Genomic DNA, 20,399 nt, shown 5'->3' with positions numbered 1-20,399 from the left:
TTAATAATATAGTATTTATTATAGAAATGACTCAAAACAAATATTAATTCATCAAGATTTGTTTGAATCTAGTAAGATCCACTACAAGGGACACGGCTCTTAGCTACAGAAAATTATCAGCCTTCTTCCAAATCGCTGTAAATAGAGTGAGCTGCTGCAGTTCGTGTTGCGTTCTAAGGGTCCGCTCCCAATAGATCCAAATTGATGGCCGTTTTGGTCCCAACCGCATCTAATAACAGGGTGGGGGGTGTTTCATTAAAGTACCCCAATCAAACTATTTCGGCGGCAAGAAACCTTCCCCCTTTTGGCGCGAACCCTAGCAGAGCAAAGGCGCCAATCGCTGGTCTCCTTCCACCACTGTCCGTGACTCATCCCTCGTTTCATTAAAGGGTCGTCCAAGTCTTCCCCCTCCTCCGTGCACGTCCGTGACGTCGTCGGCGGTCGCCCCAACCATCCGTTTCGGTGTCGTTGATAAACTATTATTTTATGGTTTATATTGTGTTTAATTGTATGGTTTTATCAAATCTTTACCCACTTATTCATATCATTAGCATGCATTTACAATTCCCTCCCAAAATTACCCCATGGTTGAAAAACTGCTTCCTAGTGATTTTTAATTATGTATTTTGATTCTCCTTTATTCCATTCGATGCCGTGATCTGTGTGTTAAGTATTTCAGACTTTATAGGGCATGAATGACTAGGAGATTGGAAAGGAGGCTTGCAAAAATGGAAGGAACACAAGAAATTGAGGAGATGACCAGCGAGAAGTGACGCGGACGCATGGCTCACGCGACCGCGTGAAAAAGAGGAAACTGCAGTGACGCGCTCGCATGACTGACGCGAACGCATGGATTGGAAACTGCACAAGTGACGCGAAGGCGTGGACGACGCGCACGCGTGGCAAGGCAGAACGCTGGATGACGCGAACGCCTGAATGACGCGATTGCATGACGTGCGCGATCTGCAGAATCTGCAGAATTCGCTGGGGGCGCTTTCAGGCCCTGTTGTGACCCAGTTTTCGGCTCAGAAAAGCATATTAGAGCCAGGGAACATGCAGAGACAGAGTACAACATTCATTCGGCATAATTTTAGTTTTAGATCTGATTTTTCTCCTCCTCTAGGTTTTTTCTCTCTACACATTCATAGTTCTTAGGATTTTGATTTCAATGCTTTTTGGATTGGGATATTGAGAAGAGTTATTACTTCCATCAAGACTTCGTCATTCTAGTTTGTTTCCTTGCCTATCACTTACTCTTCCATGTCCTTTATTTACTCAGATTATTATTGGATTATTTTTAGAATTTATTAATACAAGAACTATTTTTATTTTTAATTGATCATTTTGATTATTATTTATCATGTCTTTCAATATTTCCCTTTTCTATTTCGTGGATTTTACAAACATAATGAGCGAGTAGTTCCATAACTTGATTGGGAGTTGATTGACAGGAGGACCTTGAGTTGGATGCTCAAGAGTAAAATTATAGTTGGGTTTCACGTTGGGTCGCCCTCTAATCACTAACACTAGTCCTTCACAAGGGAGAGGATTAGAACTGGTGAATAGAAATTGACTTCCAACTTGCTTAACTTTCCCTTTACCTGGTAAGGGATAACTGAGCAGGCAACCTTTAATTATCAGTTTTATCTTGAGAGAACTCCATCAAGGATAGGGCTTCTAACTAATCTACTCTCGGTCAAGGTTTTTATTTAAATTATATAAATTCTCTGATTTAACTTCCTGTTTATCAACTCAACCATTTTTTAGAAAACATCTGATTAATAAAATAGCACATCTTTCTACAACTCGTTGGGAGACGACCTGGGATTCATACTCCCAGTATTTTAATTTTAATTTTGAGACAACCCTTCTAAATTGATAAGTGGATTTTTGGTTGGTTAAGAACTGTACTTGCAACGTATCTCTTATAACAAATTCTTAACTCGCCAATTTTCGCCACGTCAATTCTTGGCACCGTTGCCGGGGAGTTGCAATAGAGTGCTAAGTTATTGATTGGAATTTATTTATTTGCATTTTATTTTATTTTCCTACTATGAGCTGCATATTTCTTTCATTAAATGACGTGTTCGCTTCCTGATCCAAGCTTGCCAGTATTTGATCTTGAGATTGAAAGAACTATTTCACGTATAAGGCAAGCTCGGCGTCGGTTAGTCCTCTCTGAGGGCGAATACGAAACGTCACTTGAGGAAGAAACAAGCCCCTGTTCTACTGATTCGGTTGATTCACGTGCAGGTGACATGGCAGAACCTAGGAGAGTTACTATCTAGGAGGCTGGGGCCCCTAATTTCACAATACAACCGTTTCAAGCGCATCACCCAGCAGTTGCTACAGACTTTGAAATAAAGACTGCACTACTCAACTTGATGCCTAAGTTTCATGGCTTACTTGCTCAAGAGCCTATCAAGCACCTGAGGGATTTCCAAGTAGCCTGTTCTACTGTCAGGCGCGATGGTGCAGATGAAACTTCTATTTTGTTAAAAGCCTTCCCATTCTCTCTTGAGGGAAAGGCGAGAGAGTGGTACTACACTCAACCAGCAGCAACTGTTTCTGACTGGGATACGCTTAGAAGAGAATTTTTGAAAAAATTCTTTCCAGTTGAAGTTACTGACAAACTGAGGAAAGACATTTCCATGATTGTTCAGGACGAATCCGAGACTCTCTATGAATACTGGGAGCGCTTCAACAACCTTCTGGAAGCATGCCCCCACCATATGATTGACAATATAGTGTTGCTCGGCTACGTCACACAGGGCATGAGGCCTCAAGATAAGACCACATTGGAAAGTACTAGCAATGGGTCTATGAAAAAGTACAAGACCACTGATGAGGCATGGCAATTGATCAACAACTTAGCTGAATCTACTAGGAATCACAGGCAGAAACAAAGTCGGTCAAAAGCTATTGCAAAAGTATCCTCTAGCAGAGAGACTGCTGCTCTAACTCAGAGTATCTATGAAATGACCAACTTACTGAAGCAGATGCAGTTGAGTCAACAACAAGCTCAGCAAGCTCAACCTTCTCCACCACAGCAAAGCCAACAGTTAGTCCCACAAAGAGTGTGCGGGATCTGTGCTGATTATAGCCATTATACTGATGAATGTCCGCAGCTCCAGCAGGAAGACAACACTGTAGCAGCCACTCATAACTTTTATGACCGCCCCAATCAAGGATACAATCAAGGTGGCAGCTACAACCATGGATGGCAAGATAATTCAAACCAAGGTTGGAGAGATAATTCTAACCAGGGCTGGAAGGACAACAATAACATAGGAGGCAGAGACAATCAGGAAAATCAGAGGTGGAATAATAACAATAATAGGCAGCAGAACCAGCCTTACAGAGCACCTCACCTGAGGCAATTCCAAGGACCACAGCACAACCAACAGCAGACCTCTCATATCACTTATCCCTCTTCATCTTCTAATGATGAGTTACTACAATCTATTGATCAGAGACAGTAGGCCATGGAAAACAACTTTACTTCTACTCTAAATGGTCTGAACTCTACCTTACAGGCTCTTGTATCACATATTGGATCACTAAGTAATTCCAACAACCAGCCTTTGAGCTCCAGCGAAATCCCCTCTTAACCATTGCCCAATCCAAAGGGTGGCATCAATGCCATCACCCTAAGGTCCAGAACCACACTGCAAGAGAGGAATCGGGAGGAGCCAATCCCATCAGAACACGCCTCAGCTGAAGAGGTAGTGGAAGTAGAGGATGCTGAAAAGGAAGAGTTACTGCAGAAAGATATTGAGTTCGAGTTCAGTGAGGACTGCAAACAAGCGTTTAATAAGCTGAAGACTGCCCTGACTCAAGCTCCAATTGTGAGAGGACCTGACTGGAGCCAGCCATTTGAAATCATGTGCGATGCTTCCAACCATGCAGTAGGAGCAGCGCTGGCTCAGCGTGAAGGTAAGGATCCTTTTGTAATTGCTTATGCGTCTAAGACTTTAGACACTGCTCAGTCTAACTACACTACTACTGAAAAAGAGCTTCTTGCTATTGTTTTTTCTCTAGATAAATTCCGAGCCTATTTAATTGGTACTAAAGTAGTAGCGTACTCCAACCACGCAGCTCTAAAGTATTTATTAGCTAAAAAGGAGTCCAAACCAAGGCTTATACATTAGATACTACTACTACAAGAATTTGATTTAGAAATTAAGGATAGGAGTGGTAACCAGAATCTAGTGGCAGACCACTTGAGTCGCCTTGAGCACATTAAGGATACCGCCACTCCTATAAATGATAATTTCCCATTTGATGACTTACAAGCAGTATCTGAAGTAGTCCCTTGGTATGCACCTGTAGCTAATTATCTAGTTAGCCGCACCTTTCCTCCAAACTTTACTAAGCATCAAAGAGACAAGCTGAAAAGCGAGTCCAAATATTATATATGGGATGACCCATATTTATGGAGATGTGGCGCTGACCAGGTAATTAGGCGGTGGGTGCCTCAATCATAATTCCAGTCCATTTTAGAGGCCTGTCACTCATCTGAGAGTGGAGGACATTTTGGCCCTCAAAGAACAGCTAGAAAAATTTTGGACTGTAGATTCTGGTGGCCTACCCTTTTTAAAGACGCTGCTGAGTTTTGTAAATCTTGTTCCCTATGCCAAAGGTTTGGTAATATATCCAAGAATGATGAGATGCCTCTACAGACTATGCTTTTCTGTGAAATTTTTGATGTTTGGGGCATTGACTTCATGGGTCCATTCCCAAATTCTAATGGTTATTTTTATATATTGTTAGCTGTAGATTATGTTTCTAAATGGGTGAAAGCAATTCCTACCCGTACTGATGATGCTAACACTGTTGTTTTCTTTGTTAGAAACCACATTATTTGTCGCTTTGGATCACCACGAGCAATCGTGAGCGATCAAGGCACCCATTTCTGTAACAAGAGACTAACAGGATTACTGAAGAAGCATGTGATAGTTCATAAAGTGGCAACAGCCTACCATCCCCAGACTAATGGGCAAGCCGAGGTGTCCAATAGAGAGATAAAAAGTATATTGCAGAAGATAGTCAAACCTAATAGAAGAGACTGGAGCACCAGGCTACAAGATGCACTCTGGGCATACAGAACTGCATATAAGACACCCATTGGGATGAGTCCCTTCCGCTTAGTTTATGGAAAGGCCTGTCACCTCCCAGTAGAGGTAGAGCACAAAGCCTTTTGGGCAGTAAGGGATTGCAATATGAAATTTGAGAAGGCTGGAACTGAGAGAAAGTTGCAACTGCAAGAATTAGAGAGCCTACGCCTGGAAGCTTATGAGAACTCAAGACTGTACAAGGAAAAGATGAAGGCTGTGCATGATAAACACATCAAGAGGAGAGACTTCCAACCTGGGGACTTTGTCCTCCTTTACAAGTCTAGAGTGAGACTCATGCCAGGCAAGTTAAGATCAAGATGGGAAGGTCCATATAGAGTGGAGAAGGTTGATCCATACGGAGTTTTCCACCTGAGTCATCCTTCAAGCTCTGAATTCATCAAAGTTAATGGACATCGCCTGAAGCTATATCATGGTGCGAAGGCGAAACCCAGGGAGCTAGAGATCTTCCTCTTGGAGGATCCACTCACAGCAGAAGACTGAGCTAGTGGAGCGTCCAACTTAAGGACGTTAAAGCAAAGTGCTGGGTGGGAGACAACCCACCATGGTATGATCGTTCCTTTCTTTACTCTTAGTTTTCTTTTTCAATAACTCTTCTCTTTATTAGCATATTTAGTTTGTATCTGCATTTGCATATTTTTATTTTAAAAAAAAGAGAGGGAGAGCACGCGACGCGACAGCATCACCGACGCGACAGCATCACCGACGCATCCGCGTCGCAGGTGGCTCAGAAAGAATGAGAAATCGAACAGAAAGTCACGAGAGAGTGTGGCTGGAGGCATGCCTTTGGCACAAATTGCCCCACGCGACCGCGTCGCTGACGCAACCGCGTCATTTGAGGAACATGCCTCCCACGCGTCCACGTCACCCACGCGGACGCGTGACCTGAAAATCAACGTAAAAAATGGTGCATGGCCGAAAGTTGTGCTAGAGTGGTGCTAGATTGGCGCTAGACGCACAGTCCCTACCACGCGAACGCGTGCCCCACGCGTCCGCGTCACCTCCCAATATTGGCCACCCACGCGATCGCGTCAACCACGCGACCGCGTCACCCTGGAATTTGGCAATAATGCATTTTGAACAGAGAGTTGTGCGAGCGCGAGGCTGTCCTCGCACCATTAGCACAAAACGAGTCACGCGTCCACGTGACCGACGCAACCGCGTCGACTCATCTAAGCGCCACCCGCGCGAACGCGTACCTCACACGTCCGCGTCGCTTGCACCGCACAGCTTAACCTAATCTGCCAAAATATCTTATCTTTCTCTTTCCCCAAATCCTACTTTTTCTTTTCCCTCCTTATTTCTTCCTTCTTCCTTCTTTCTCACTCTCTACTTTTTCTCTCTCTCACCACCATTTTCAAGGTTTTTCTTTTCTTCTCCCCTCCTTACTTTTCTATTCTTCTTTTTATGTTATCTTTTTCTTTTCTTTTTCCTTGCATTATCCATATTTTCCTTTTTCTTTATTTTTCTTTTAATTGGTGTTAGAAATTTTTTGGGTCACTATTCTTTCCTATGATTTGCTTGTGAATTATTCAGGAACAGTTTGACAATTATATATTACTTTTTAAAAAGGGTTGCTTGCATGTTCAATATATTATTTTCAATAGCTTACCTACCATGCATGCTATGTGTTTGTGAAAACGCCCGTATGGCATTGTGCACTATTTTTGGATTTCTTTTATCCTACTACTCTAAATGCTTGTTTTTCACAAAACCCTTTTCTATTTCTAATTAATTTAATATAATTGTTATTACAAACACATTATTAGTTTGAAAGGCTTGGTAATCCACCATGGACATTGAATGCTTGATCTATACTACTCATGCCTTTGCCTGCATGCCAATAAACACCTTGCATTTAATTGTCATCATATGCACTTCCTATATTTCCATTTATGATTTTTCACATGTAGTCATGACCATGTGTTAACATCATTTACCTTTTAATGTGCATTAATTACCACCTTTTCCGTTCTCTTCCTTGCTCTATCCCTTGACATTTTAACATACTTTCTCTTTTCTCCCTTTTAGGATGGCCACCAAGAAAGGCAAGGAGAAAGATACTCCCAAACCACCAGCAAGAAGAGGAACAAAGAGAGCATTAGTGGCAGAGCCATCTTCAACTGCAGTTAAGCCCTCAACAAAAAGAATTAAGAGGATTATAAGGGTTGATGAAAAGGAAAAATCCTTCCCAACAAAGGACACTGCGCGATTTCCTAATCGCTTCTGTGAGCAGATGTTCCCCATCCTAGCAGAAAGGAGTTACAACAACGAATACCTTCTTATCCTCCCGACCCGTATTGCTGAATTTGTTGAGCCGCAAATTGTACGGAGACAATGGGGTTTCCTACAGAGACAGCCACGGCAGGTTAATCTTTCTTGGGTAGTAGAGTTCTACTCCAATTTCCACCTGCCAACCCTACAATCTGTCTATGTCCGACAGAAGCAAGTCCCCATTACAGAAGAGGCCATCCAACGAGCTTTAGATCTTCCCCCTACTCCAGAAGGACTGGATGCATTTCAAGAAGCCACACTCAAGCGCCAGATGTACTAATTTGACTGGGACGCTGTTCTCAGAGTTATCGCACTACCTGGAAGCAGATGGATCTACGGATACCATCGTTCCCGTCCTAAGGGAATATTGGCTTCCGCAGTTACCTTAGAGGCTCGCGTATGGGCACAGATTATATCCCATTACATTTTTCCGAGCACTCACGAGTCCTCCTTCACTGCCGACATGGCCGTTCTACTGTGGTGCATCCTTACAGACCAGCCTCTGAACCTACCAAGACACATCCGGAATGCCATGGGACACGTACAAATTGCGGGTAACTTACCTTTTCCCGCCTTGATCTCAGATCTTGTCTCAGCAGCCGGAGTCTCCTACAGAGCTGGGGACACCAAAGCCATGCTTCCACGGGATGATCAATATGTCCCTAATGGGAAATATATCAGATCTCCAGCCGTAACTACAAGCCAACCCACTGAACCGGCTGAAGAGATTCCTCCTTCAATACCACAAGCACCTACAATAAACTAACTGCTCCATCAGATACTTGAAAAGTTGGATCGCCAGGAACACAAAGCAAAGCTAAGAGAGCGCCGTAACAAGCGCCGATTCACATACCTCAAGGAGCTACTTAAGGGAAAATACAGAGACTCAGACACCCCAGACTCCACTTTCTTTACTAGCACAGGGAGCCATGATGGTCCCGACTGTGGAGATACTGCTACCAGCCCACCTTTGTTCCTGACAGATGGCACCGAGGACGGTGCAAAGCCTTAAGTGTGGGGAGGTCGGTCAGTACCTGACTTCCGGAGGTAAATTCTCTTCCCTAACACCAATAAAATAGGATATTTAGTTAGTTTTTCTTTTGTAGAATAGGATAAATTGCACAGTAATAGGTTAGTTTCATGCATGTTCTACTTGATTGAAAAGACAATAAGTTTCTTCTAAGACCCTATTTTTAGAACAAAATTTCACTAATTTTAATCTAAACTTTTATGTTAAATCTGCTTGAAGTTGTATTTGGAACATGGTTTTTGAGCTAAAGAACACACAACCTGTGAGATTTGAACCTTTATACATGGTTACATTATTTAACTATAATTGTTTTATTCTTGTGTGTTTACTTCTCTATGATTGTAATCTATACTTTGTTTCATCCTATATGTCCAATGTTTAATATATCTATATGCTTGCATATGATTGAGGCCATTATTTATTTAGCTCACTTATCCAAATTAAGCCTACCCCTTAAGTTACCTTTGTTAGCCACTTTGAGCTTTTAAATCCCATTTGTTCTTTATTTTACCACATTACTAGCCTTAAGCGGAAAAATAATTATATATCCCAATTGAATCTTTGGTTAGCTTAAGATAGAATTATGTGTTAATTAAGTATGGGAAAATTGTGGGAACAAAAGATAATAAGGGAATGTGTCATGATAATATAATGGGAATTTGGGTGCCTACTCATGTAAAACTATAAAAATTAAAAAAATCTATGTGCATTGATAAACTACGTTTATATTTATGTTAAAAAAATTCAAAAATATTCAATAATCAAATAAGGGGACAAAATTACCCCAATGATAAGTTAAGAATTCAAAGATCAATGCATGTATGATAAAATTAAAATAAAAGTTGATACATGAGTAAGAAATGTGAAAGAAAAATTTTGGGTAGCTAGGTGTGAAATTTAAGCTATAAAGAATATATGTGTGTGTTAGGTGAAAGCTTGGGTTAATTAAAGATTCAATTTATAAGCTTACTTAGCCATATATGTACCCTTACCCATACCTTGGCCCCATTAGAACCTTGAAAAGACCTCATGATGTTTGCATTGGTATATTAATTGTTGTTGATTGGTTAGGTGAAGAACAAAAATTAGAAAGCATTACTAGAGAAGGATAGAGTGATTACCCTAAACACTGGAGAGATTAGAGCATACATACATCATCAGTGAGGGTTCAATGCTTAAATTCTATGTTCCCTGCTTTCATGAACTACCTTCTTGCATTTTATCTGTTCTTACTGTATAAGAATTGAATTAGTGGAATTTGATTTGTGATTGTCTTGAAGAGCTTATTTACTTTTGACCAAGTGGACAAGAATCATATAGTTGCATTCACATATATAGGTTGCATTGCATTGCATGAATTTCACATGTTCTTACTCATTCATTTTATCTCCTTCAACTAAGCATGAGGACATGCTAATATCTAAGTGTGGAGAGGTTGATAAACCATTATTTTATGGTTTATATTGTGCTTAATTGTGTGGTCTTATCAAATCTTTACCCACTTATTCATATGATTAGCATGCATTTACAATTCCCTCCCAAAATTACCCCATGGTTGAAAAACTGCTTCCTAGTAATTTTTAATTATGTATTTCGATTCTCCTTTATCCCATTCGATGCCGTGATCTGTGTGTTAAGTGTTTCAGGCTTTATAGGGCATGAATGACTAGGAGATTGGAAAAGAGGCTTGCAAAAATGGAAGGAACACAAGAAATTGAGGAGATGACCAGCGAGAAGCGACGCGGACGCATGGCTCACGCGACCGCGTGAAAAAGAGGAAACTGCAGTGACGCGCTCGTATGACTGATGCGAACGCATGGATTGGAAACTGCACAAGTGACGAGAAGGCATGGACGACACGCACGCGTGGTAAGGCAAAACGCTGGATGACGCGAACGCCTGGATGACGCGATCGCGTGACGTGCGCGATCTGGAGAATTTGTAGAATTCGCTGGGGGCGATTTCGGGCCCTGTTTTGACCCAGTTTTCAGCCCAGAAAAGTAGATTAGAGCCAGGGAACATGCAGAGACAGAGTACAACTTTCATTCGGCATAATTTTAGTTTTAGATCTGATTTTTCTCCTCCTTTAGGTTTTTTTCTCTCTACACATTCATAGTTCTTAGGATTTTGATTTCATTGCTTTTTGGATTGGGATATTGAGAAGAGTTATTACTTCCGTCAAGACTTCGTCATTCTAGTTTGTTTCCTTGCCTGTCACTTACTCTTCCATGTCCTTTATTTACTCAGATTATTATTGGATTATTTTTAGAATTTATTAATACAAGAACTATTTTTATTTTTAATTGATCCTTTTGATTATTATTTATCATGTCTTTCAATATTTCCCTTTTCTATTTCGTGGATTTTACAATCATAATGAGCGAGTAGTTCCATAACTTGATTGGAAGTTGATTAACAAGAGGACCTTGAGTTGGATGCTCAAGAGTAAAATTATAGTTAGGTTTCGCGTTGGGTCGTCCTCTAATCACTGACAGTAGTCCTTCCCAAGGGAGAGGATTAGAACTGGTGAATAGAAATTGACTTCCAACTTGCTTAACTTTCCCTTTACCTGGTAAGGGATAACTGAGCAGGCAACCTTTAATTATCACTTTTATCTTGAGAGAACTCCATCAAGGATAGGGCTTCCAACTAATCTACTCTTGGTCAAGGTTTTTATTTAAATTATATAAATTCTCTGATTTAACTTCCTGTTTATTAACTCAACCATTTTTAGAAAATATCTGATTAATAAAATAGCACATATTTCTGCAACTCGTTGGGAGACGATCTGGGATTCATACTCCCAGTATTTTAATTTTAATTTTGTGACAACCCTTCTAAATTGATAAGTGGATTTTTGGTTGGTTAAGAACTGTACTTGCAATGTATTTCTTATAAAAAATTCTTAACTTGCCAATTTCTGCCATGTCATTCGTCGTCGGTAGCCTTCCCCCTTGCCCTTGCCCTGTTGTGCGCCGATCGCCCCCTCTCCCCTCTCTCAGGTTTGTTCTTGTCCCCTCCCCCAATTTAATTTGAGTGGCTGTCGATAAATTAATTTTGCATCAATATCATCCCTGTGCTATGTGAACTTTTGGTGTCAGAAGCATGTGAGGAACGATCTTCTCCCTCGTATGTTCCAATTTTCTCCCCCAATTTAACATACAGATTTGATTTTTTCCCCAATTTATGAACTCTTGAGTCTTCATATGTTTGTGTTTAGTGCAATTTCATATTGGAATCCAGTTTTGCACTTTCGATTTGGCTTAAACTAATGTACTTCCTGCATGACTGTGTGGTTGACTAAATTAAGTAGAATCCACTTTTATTATGCAAGAATATTGGGTATTTTATCAAACTATCTATGAACTGTATGTTCTCTTATTCCTGGCTTGTTTTCCATCCATTCAAGTCAGGCAAGTCTTTATTCATAATCCTGTCTATTTTGAATACTAAATGGAGCTTTATTTTCATGAGCAGTCTATATTTCTGACTATACACATAGGAACAGAAAATAGTATATGTTTTGTAGGAACAGATTGTGTAGCATAATCAGCATTACAGTCCTTTATAATCCTCTTAAATATGCTACAATGATATTTTATCAGATATAGTTTCATTTGAAAGAAACTACATTTCAACTATACTAAGAAAATCTTAGATAAGTCTTCATATAAGTCCTAATCATAGATATCAAAACTCAGATAATAAAGTTGCAAGGACAAAGGTGACATGACTTATAGATCTGAATCCTATCTTAGAAACTTATCATTATCAAAAGTAAGTTTAAATGTGAAGCAGGTTCAGAGTACTACTACTGAAAGTGAAATGGATGAAACAACATAGATACCTCAAGACCTTGGGGTCCAAGCTTGATTATAGGAACTTCTGCCATTTTTGTGTTTTTGTGTTCCAAGTTTGCTCCTATATTCAAAGTATGAACCTACTACCTACCTACCACAATGCTACAGTGTCTTCTTATATTTAAATGTACATTTAAATGCTATATTGCTAGTAGTAAACTGAATTAAATAAATGCTAATACTAACACTAATACTTAATCAAAGTTAAAACACTCTCCATTCTCCAATAAGGCAATAATTGTTGCGTTTTGAAAAGTTGGTGAATGGTTGTAACTAGAACTCAGGCAACGTGTTATCTGGTTGGTGAACCTAAGATATTAAGGTGTCACCACTGCTTTCAATCCGCTGCTTCAGTAACCTTCCTTGACCAGAGATATTGAATACCACTCACTGTAAGTCTAATATTTGTAGTAGCCAGAGCATAAATTTTGATAAATATAATGTTTTTTTAAGGAGAAGGGAAGGAAGTGAGAGATAAATGAAGTCATTATCTATTGCCATCATTGTTGGATATGAAAATTTAGTATTAGGTGCTTCATAATCTGTTAAGAAAACTATTTAGTAGTATTGAATTGGATTTACTTGTAGAAATTTGTGCAATTATAAAAACTAAATCTATGCATACTTACATGTATCTCTCCAACTAATTAAACAATCAATGACAGCACCCTTAATGAATTTTGCAAAAATACACTTAATAATGTGAAGGAAAAAAAAAACCTTTTTATTCTTATACTTTTTAGTAGAATATAACAAAAAATGAAATCAGACACAAAATCCAATTTGAGCAAAACAATTTTTCTTAAACTCAGCACAATTAGTTATAATCACTAACCTCTTTGTGATGGTTGTAAAGTCTCTCCTTAATCTCCAAAATAAATAATATGTTAGAAGTACACTTAGACATGACATATACCTCTGGTTCATAGTTACTTGCTAAAGCATTGCATTGATTAGGCATTTTTCTTGAAAGGAAGTTTTATATAAAGTAAAGTTCTATAGGTTAGTTCCAGCCGGCTAGAAAGTCTAGTTTAGTATTGAATTTGTTTGACTTAACAGTATTCACATGTTATAAAATCAGTCCGAAGCGTGAAGTAAAGCATTTTTTAGATCTCACTGTAGTTGGAGACTTTTGATTTGTGGCTCACTGCGTAAAAAAGTGGGAACCAGCTTGATAGCTACCATAAGGCTTCGACACTTACATTTGCTATCCAAGTAATACTCATGTTTTTATTTTTTTGAACTTATTTTTATTTCTTAGATTGCTAATTCAGTTCTATTTTTGCATTTAATCCTTGTGACTTCTGATTTAATTTGTCCCTAATTTAAATTTGGTGGCTGTTGGCCAAATTTTTCTTCCCCAATATAACATTCAGATTCAATTTGTCCCCAATTACTGAACCCCACTCTTGATATGTTTGTGTTTACTGCTTCGGCTCATTTAGCATATGTTGCTTAACAGTTTTCCCTGATGATAGCAACTGATGCTCAAGTTATTGTGACTTCTCTTTCAGTTCTCCTTTAGCACTGTTGATATTCTGCTTCAATGCCTCTTCTAATTCTAGCTTCTTTGTTGAAAGTTCTGCATTTTTCTTTTCTAGATCACTCACCAGCTTAGTAACATCTTTTCGAGAATCTGTTTTGAATGTTTATATTATATTGTTTCAATGATGAAGATTCCATGGTTTTAATCTCAAAATCTCTTATCAGCTTATCAATATCTTGATTACCATTGTTCAATGTTTCCTCTAATTCTCGGAGCTACATTCTGAATTTGTCCTAACTTAATCTGTTTGCCTTGAAGCAGATTCTCTGACGAGCGGATATCTCGGAGATCTAAAATAAATTACCTGGGGTGTCTTCCTGTACCTGCAACTGTGACAGGTATAATCAATGGTCAAGAACCAATAAGTCTTGCACAAAAATCTTTTCGAGAATTTACTTAGTATTCACTGTTAATCTAAAGACTTATAAATTAATGGCAAACCACTCCACACATCTATTTGTTATATTACTCAAGATGTTTTACCAACCTGAATCAGTAAAATTTAGGATTGTTATGGACAAATGAAATTACTGATTTGAAATTCAATTATCTTTTCCTTTGATAAAATTTCAAAACTCAGCTTTGTATTTTTGGGATAGGAGCAGGTGTGTAAATGGGAATCTTGTCTATAGGCTAAAAACAGTAACTATTATTTACTACTAGTGCATGATAATAAATTTTGTATTATTATTATAATTGTAATTTTACATATTGAACTTGGAAGGGAAGAATATGGTATGTCATTTTCAAGACTGAAATATTAACATTGAAAAAGTCAATTGACCCTAAAGTTGAACTAGCGCTTCTTGCTTCTTTTTCTTCTTGATTTATACTTCAATAATTATAAAATAGTTAAACTCAATCATCATGTTCCAATTAGTTATCAAGTTTTAAACATATTCTGAAACAGCTATGTTTCCTCAAATATGGTTCAATCTTCTACTATTTGGCCTAACTATGCAATAATTTTATATTGATAACTAAAAATTTTGAAGCATGGAAAAGTTATAATGAACAAATAACACTCATGTTTCCATTTTTTGTTGACAATGGCAGCGAAGAAACTCGAACGTTGTTGTCAAGTGCTGCACATTTTCATTTGAAGTATATTGATTTTCCAAGCACACCAGGAACCTTTCTCTAGCAAGGAGAGCTATTTTGCTATCTACTTCTGGAGGTACATTGAATCCAAATAATTAATCTTGCCCTGAAAATAAAGATGGCTTTTAGTTTTGCTTTGCTAACTACTTTTAATATGAATTTTTGGAGATCTATACCAACAAATGCTTGAAAGAATGATTAAAAGAAAGCAATTATTGGTTACCAAATTCTTGAATAATATACAATTAATAGTTTAGAAGTTAGGTGAAGATAATTATAACCTCACAAGATGTACAAAATAATGAGTCAATCCTATGTATTTTATAATCAAATAAAGTCTTCATTTATTCTATTATATATCTTGTGTTCTTATGTGATATAATTAATGGGTCAGTTAGATTTCAAATAATTTTAGTTTCATAATTTTAATATATAAGAACTTCAAACTGATTCTTCAAAATGAAATATTAATGATAAGAATGTCAATTGAACTTGAACAGCCGCTAACCACCATGTTATTACTTATTCTATTTTGATTTACCCATTTTCATTTCTATATTGTTTAGTTCGCTAACTCATACATTATATTGTAATACTATTTTAATTTCTCATTTTATTATTTCTCAGATTAATATAATATTCCTCTTTTTCTTTTTCTTTTTTAAGGAAGGAAATTTATTTTCCATTTCAAATATTTGGCATTGGACCTGGTGCACGAAATTGTGAACCATTCTCTTTGTATTTGTGTGAAATTTAATAATTGGCTCTATTTGAATTCACAACTCCGTTCAACTAACCAGCAAGTGTACTGGGTCGTCCAAGTAATAAACCTTACGTGAGTAAGGGTCGAATCCACAAAGATTGTTGGTATGAAGCAAGCTATGGTCACCTTGTAAATCTCAGTCAGGCGGATTTAAACATGATATTTTATTAGATTCAAATAAACAATAAAAGGGATAGAGATACTTATGTAAATCATAGGTAGGAATTTCAGATAAGCGAATGGAGATGCTTTTCGTTCCTCTGAACCTCTGCTTTCCTTCTATCTTCATCCAGTTAGTCTTACTCCTTTCCATGGCTGGCTTTATGTGATACATCACCACTGTCAATGGCTACTTTCGGTCATCTCACGGGAAAATGATCCAATGCCCTGTCACGGCACGGCTAATCGTCTGGAGGCATCACCCTTGTCAATGGCTTCATCTTATCCTATCGGTGAATAATATGCTCACGCACCCTGTCACGGCACGGCTATTCATCTGTCGGTTCTCGATCATGCTGGAATAGGATTTACTATCCTTTTGCGTCTGTCACTAACGTCCTGCAATCGCGAGTTCGGAGCTCGTCACAGTCATTCAATCATTGAATCCTACTCGGAATACCACAGACAAGGTTTAGACCTTCCGGATTCTCTTGAATGCCGCCATCATTCTAGCTTACGCCACGAAGATTCTGGTTAGGAGATCTAAGAGATACTCATTCTAGCTTATTTCATGTAGAACAGAAGTGTTTGTCAGACACGCGTTCATAAGGGAGAAGGATGATGAGCGTCACACATAATCATCACCTTCATCACGTTCTTGGGTGCGAATGGATATCTTAGAAGCGAAATAAGAAGAATTAAATAGAAAACAGTAGTACTTTGCATTAATCTTTGAGGAACAGCAGAGCTCCACACCTTAATCTATGGAGTGTAGAAACTCTACCGTTTGAAAATACATAAGTGAAGGTCCAGGCATGGCCGAGATGGCCAGCCCCCAAAACGTGATCACAGGATCAAAATACAATCCAGGATGCCTAATACAATAGTAAGAGGTCCTATTTATAATAAACTAGTCACTAGGGTTTACATGAGTAAGTAATTGATGCATAAATCCACTTCCGGGGCCCACTTGGTGTGTGCTTGGGCTGGACTTTGAGTGTTACACGTGTAGAGGTTCTCCTTGGAGTTGAACGCCAGTTTCTGTGCCAGTTTGGCCGTTCAACTCTGGTTTTGGATCCTTATCTGGCGCTGGACGCCAGATTTGGGCAGAAGGCTGGCGTTGAACGCCAGTTTACGTCGTCAATTCTTGGCCAAAGTATGGACTATTATATATTGCTGGAAAGCCCTGGATGTCTACTTTCCAACGCAATTAGAAGCGCGCCATTTCGAGTTCTGTAGCTCCAGAAAATCCACTTTGAGTGCAGGGAGGTCAGAATCCAACAGCATCAGCAGTCCTTTTTCAACCTCTGAATCTGATTTCTGCTCAAGTCCCTCAATTTCAGCCCGAAAATACCTGAAATCACAGAAAAACACACAAACTCATAGTAAAGTCGAGAAATGTGAATTTAACATAAAAACTAATGAAAACATCCCTAAAAGTAACTAGATCCTACTAAAAACATACTAAAAACAATGCCAAAAAGCGTATAAATTATCCGCTCATCACAACACCAAACTTAAATTGTTGCTTGGCCCCAAGCAACTAAAAATCAAAATAGGATAAAAAGAATAGAATATACTATAAATTCCAAACTATCAATGACACATAGCTCCAATCAAATGAGCGGGACTTATAGCTTTTTGCCTCTTGAATAGTTTTGGCATCTCACTTTATCCATTGAGGTTCAGAATGATTGGCATCTATAGGAACTCAGAGTTCAGATAATGTTATTGATTCTCCTAGTTCAGTATGATGATTCTTGAACACAGCTATTTTATGAGTCTTGGCCGTGGCCCTAAGCACTTTGTTTTCCAGTATTACCACCGGATACATAAATGCCACAGACACATAATTGGGTGAACCTTTTCAGATTGTGACTCAGCTTTGCTAAAGTCCCCAACTCAGATTAATATAATATTCCTCTTTTTCTTTTTCTTTCTATTTTTTTTCGCCTATTTTTTTTTTCTGCAAGCTTTGTTCTTTGCTGCTTTTTCTTACTTCAAGAATCATTTTTATGATTTTTCAGATTATCAAATAACATGTCTCCTAGTCATCATTCTTTCAAGAGCCAACATATTTAACATTCTTAAACAACAACTTCAAAAGACATATGCACTGTTCAAGCATACATTCAGAAAACAAGAAGCATTGTCACCACATCAATATAATTAAACTAAATTCAAGGATAAATTCAAAACTCATGTACTTCTTGTTCTTTTGAATTAAAATATTTTTCATTTAAGAGAGGTGATGGATTCATAGGACATTCATAACTTCAAGACATAGTTACTAACTACTAATGATCATGTAATGAAGACACAAACATAGATAAGCACATAACATAGAAAAGGAAAAACAGAGAAAGTAAGAACAAGGAATGAGTCCACCTTAGTGATGTCCTTGAGCTCTTCTATGTCTCTTCCTTGTCTTTGCTGCTCCTCCTTCATTGCTTTTAGATCTTCTCTGATTTCATGAAGGATGATGGAGTGCTCTTGATGTTCCACCCTTAGTTGCTTCCAATAATTGTGTGAAAGAAAATGTATCCCCTGAGGTATCTCAGGGATCTCTTGATTTGTAGTCAAATGTTCTACCACTAAGCTATAGACCCTTGATGGAAGCTTTTGTCTTCCCTTTCCTCTTTCTAGAGGTTTCTCTGGCCTTAGGTGCCATCAATGGTTATGGAAAAAACAAAAAAGCTATGCTGTGTGTATGTGGATGGCTGTGTGTATGCCACCAAACTTAGAATGTTGCTCGTCCTCGAGCAAAAGAAGAAAGAATAGAAGAAGAAGAGGATATGGAGGAGATGGATGGCTGTGTGTATGTGGCCATATGAGTGGGATTGGGTGGGGAAGAGATGTTGAATGTTTGAAGGTAAGTGGGTGTATGGGTGTGAGTGGTAAATGGAAGAGTGTTTATTGGGAATAGAGGATGATTGAGAAGAGAGAAGAGAGTGAGTGGAGGTAGGTGGGGATCCTGTGGGGTCCACAGATCCTGAGGTGATCCTGTGAGGTCCACAGATCTTGAGGTGTCAAGGCAATTACATCCCTGCACCAATTTAGGCATGCAAAATGCCCTTGCACACAACTCTAGGCGTTCAGCGCCAGGTTGGTGCCCATTTTGGGCGTTCAACGCCCCTTTGCTGCCATTTCTGGCGTTGAACGCCAGAATCATGCTTGTTCTGGGCGTTCAGCGCCAGGATGCTCCCATTCTGGGCGTTCAGCGCCAGAACTATGCTCTGTTCTGGCGTTTGTTTTTTTTTATTTTTGAAATTTTTATGAAAAACATGAAAATTATGCAATGCATGAAATTTTTAGATCAAAACATGTGATGCATGCAAGAATGCTATGAATGTCAAGATGAACACCAAGAACACTTTGAATGTCATGATGAACATCAAGAACATAATTTTGAAAAATTTTAATGCAAAGAAAACATGCAAGACACCAAACTTAGAATTCTTTAATGCTTAGACACTAAGAATTCAAGAATGCATGTGATAAACATGAAAAGACACAAAACAAAAAAATCATCAAGATCAAACAAGAAGACTTACCAAGAACAACTTGAAGATCATGAAGAACACTATGAATGCATGATATTTTCGAAAAAATGCAAGATGCATATGCAAGTGACACCAAACTTATAATGTGACTCAAGACTCAAACAAGAAACAGAAAATATTTTTGATTTTTATGATTTTCTAATTTTTTTGGATTTTTATTTTATATTTTTCGAAAATTAAAAGAAAAATAAGGATTCCAAAATTTTTAATATGAATTCCGGGAATCTTGCCATGTTAGTCTAAAGCTTCAGTCCAGGAATTAGACATGGCTCACTAGCCAGCCAAGCTTTCAAAGAAAGCTCCAGTCCAAAACACTAGACATGGCCAATAGCCAGCCAAGCTTTAGCATGTAGATCAGAAACAGTAGCAGGTGGATTAACTCCAACTAGCTTGCTCTTGATAACAAATTGCTGCCTCAGTCCAAATAAATTTAGACATGGCTTTACAGCCAGCCAGGCTTCAACATATAATTACATGGGCTGGAGTGATTAGTTGAATACCAATCCCAAAGTAGTTTGGGTATGGCGTTATAGCCAGATATGATTCAACATATTTCATGAAACACTAGAATTCATTCTTAAAAATTTGAAGCCATAGAATAATTTATTTTTGAAAACATTTTTATATTTTTCGAAAACAGATGAGAGATTTTTGAAATTATTTTTGAAAAATTTTTGAAAAGAAAATAAAAAGAAAATTACCTAATTTGAGCAACAAGATGAACCGTCAGTTGTCCAAACACGAACAATCCCCGGCAACGGCGCCAACACTTGGTGCTGTTGCCGGATCAAAAGGGAATCTGGCACTGATGTTACCGGACCAAAAGCTTGCCAAAAACTCAAACAATCCCCGGCAACGGCGCCAAAAACTTGGTGCACGAAATTGTGAACCATTCTCTTTGTATTTGTGTGAAATTTAATAATTGGCTCTATTTGAATTCACAACTCCGTTCAACTAACCAGCAAGTG

The 20,399-nt window shown here is 38.4% G+C and overlaps 1 long non-coding RNA gene across 1 annotated transcript in view; it reads left to right on the top strand.

Moving 5' to 3' along the window:
- The window catches only part of LOC110270702, an 11,611-nt gene continuing 2,585 nt past the window's right edge, over positions 11,374-20,399 (top strand). Inside the window, exon 1 of the long non-coding RNA XR_002360345.1 lies at positions 11,374-11,441. This is a non-coding gene — a long non-coding RNA (uncharacterized LOC110270702). The remainder of the gene's footprint in view (positions 11,442-20,399) is intronic.

Source organism: Arachis ipaensis, chromosome B04, assembly GCF_000816755.2.
Source record: "Arachis ipaensis cultivar K30076 chromosome B04, Araip1.1, whole genome shotgun sequence".
Lineage (NCBI taxonomy): Eukaryota > Viridiplantae > Streptophyta > Magnoliopsida > Fabales > Fabaceae > Arachis > Arachis ipaensis.
Note: the sequence above shows the minus strand (reverse complement) of the source record. Positions and strands in the feature narration are given on the sequence as shown.